Source organism: Babylonia areolata, chromosome 28 (genome assembly GCF_041734735.1).
Source record: "Babylonia areolata isolate BAREFJ2019XMU chromosome 28, ASM4173473v1, whole genome shotgun sequence".
Classification (NCBI taxonomy): Eukaryota; Metazoa; Mollusca; class Gastropoda; order Neogastropoda; family Buccinidae; genus Babylonia; species Babylonia areolata.
The window spans coordinates 17,688,432-17,690,967 of NC_134903.1; the positions used below are offsets into that span (position 1 = coordinate 17,688,432).

Below are 2,536 nucleotides of genomic sequence, written 5' to 3' on the forward strand. Positions count from 1 at the left end.
TAAAAATCGTTCAATATTCACTGCTGAACTTACTGCTGTTCTTATGGCTCTAAATCATATTCTTGATCTTCCAATTTGCCTTCTACAAGTCTTGTTTTGCGTTGATTCCAAATCTGTATTATGTGCTTTAAACTCATCAAATTGTAAGAACAAATCCAAAATCATAATAGAAATCAGCCACATTTTACATCTTTTAAGCTTGAAAGGAACACATATTATGTTTTGCTGGGTTCCTTCACATCTTGGTATTCTCTACAATGAATGGGCTGACAGTGCTGCAAGAAAAGGTGCAAAAAACGAACAGGGAACCATAGAACTTTATGTGCCTCTGTACAAGAGGGTTATCGAATACTAGAAAAAAACAAAAAAAAAAACATCGTGGAGCAAAGCCAGAGAATTATACCAGGAAAACGGCAAAACTTTAAACCATAGTGTAATTAATGTTCAACAACCGGGAACTATCAATCAGTCAAATACATACAGTAATTCAATAAGATTAAGGCAGATCCATACCTTATCAAACAGGATAAAACTGAACGCTTTTATAACTAAGTTCAGCATGCATATGTGGAGAACATATATCTAGCAACCATATAATATTCGAATGTCAAAATCTAAAATGTTTTTTGCCAGACTTCACCAAAAGTTCTTTTGAATGTGTTATTAACAATTCCAATATGTTATTTGCTGTTGCAGAAGGTTTGCTGCGCAGTCCAATAGGACATTTGTAAAAGTTGTCTGATGTTGGCGTTTATAACGTTTCCATTTTCCCTAGCGTTGTCTCTCCCTATTCACTCTCCACACATACACACACTTTTACCCCCCACCCCCCTCCCACAACCCCTACCCCCACGGGTTCTTTTTTTTTTCCGTCTAATACCACTTCAAGTGGAAAGACGTTCAACTGAAGACGAACACACACCATCTGGCGACAACTGCATGCACTGATACGGCACTCGACCAACCAACCAACCAACCAATGACCCATATAAACAAGAAACAAACAAAGAAAGAATGGAAACGAACAAACAAACATACAAGCAAACAAACATAGAAACTCACCCAAGTTTGCCACCGCGATAACGTCAAAAGGCCAATATGACGTCATTCAAAGAAATGACGACACGGCTGTCGGGTTCAGCCTTGTAGCTGCCCTTGTCACAGGGTCAGCAATCTGTATAGACAAAGGAGAGAGAGAGAGAGAGAGAGAGAGAGAGAAGAAATTAAGTATTTCAAACAGATAGGAAAAGATAGTGGGCAGGGATCAAAAGTGTCAAAGTGTGTGGACTGAGCTATATACGTTACATCATTGATATATATATATATATATATATGATAATCAGTCGTCTCCGACTATGACCATCAGAACACCAGAGGAGGTAACTGCTGTCCCGACTATCTGGGCTAGGCTTTGATGAAAGTGGAGAGTGTCTTGCCCAAGTTATATCCCCACTCTCTCGGCCAAGAGGGTTTTAGGACAGTCGGCGTTGGGATGGTTCCCAAAGGCCAACTAGCCCACAAGGCTGCAGCACTAAGAGCCAGTGCAATTTTGCCTCCTAGTTTGAGAGTCATAGTCCTTCACAAAAGACTAAGCTGTAAATGGTTTCCCATTGACTGGAGAAACCATTGATAATACAGCTCTCACTTTGCTGTTTGCCCAAATGTAAACTTATGTCAATCTGTGATATAAGCCGCGTGTTGGGCCGATAAAAGGAATGCCAACAGCACCCGGTGTTCCCAGGCGGTCACCCATCCAAGTACTAACCGGGCCCGTCGTTGCTTAACTTCGGTGATCGGACGAGAACCGGTGTTTTCAACATTGATATAGATACTTCTATAGCACCTATCCTCGGTCGGAAACCAAGCTCTAAGGGCTTTACAAACACGGAGTCATTTACACAGCAGGCTGCCTACCTGGGTAGAGCCGACTGACAGCTATCATTGGGCACTCAGCATCCGTGTCCTGTGTCATTCAATCAGATTTCAGGCACGCACACCTATACATTCAGACAAACGTGTAACACATTTAACAATTTACGTGTATGACCGTTTTTGTTTATTTACCCGCCATGTGGGCAGCCGTACTCCGTTTTCGGGGGTGTGCATGCTGGGTATGTTCTTTCCATAACCCACCGAACGCTGACATGGATTACATGATCTTTAACGTGCGTGTTTGATCTTCTGCGTGCGTATACTACACAGGAAGGGGGTTCAGGCACTGGCAGGTCTGCACACATGTTCACCTGGGAGATCGGAAAAATCTCCACCCTTTACCCACTGTGAAATTCGGGCTGCTCTCCCCAGGGAGAGCGCGTCGCTACACTACAGCGCCCCCCCCCCTCCCCGAGAGAGCGCGTCGCTACACTGAGAGCCCTATCCATTTTTTTTTAGGTATTTTTTTTTTCCTGCGTGCAATTTTATTTGATTTTTCTATCGAAGTGGATTTTTCTACAGAATTTTGTCAGGAAAGACCCTTTTGTTGCCGTGGGTTCTTTTTACGTGCGCTAAGTGCATGTTGCTCACGGGACCTCGGTTT

At 42.9% G+C, this 2,536-nt stretch overlaps 1 pseudogene; it reads right to left on the minus strand.

Moving 5' to 3' along the window:
* Positions 1 to 1,716: 1,716 nt before the first annotated feature.
* LOC143302147 (5S ribosomal RNA) lies at positions 1,717 to 1,836 on the minus strand (annotated as a pseudogene).
* Between the last annotated feature and the right edge of the window lie 700 nt (positions 1,837 to 2,536).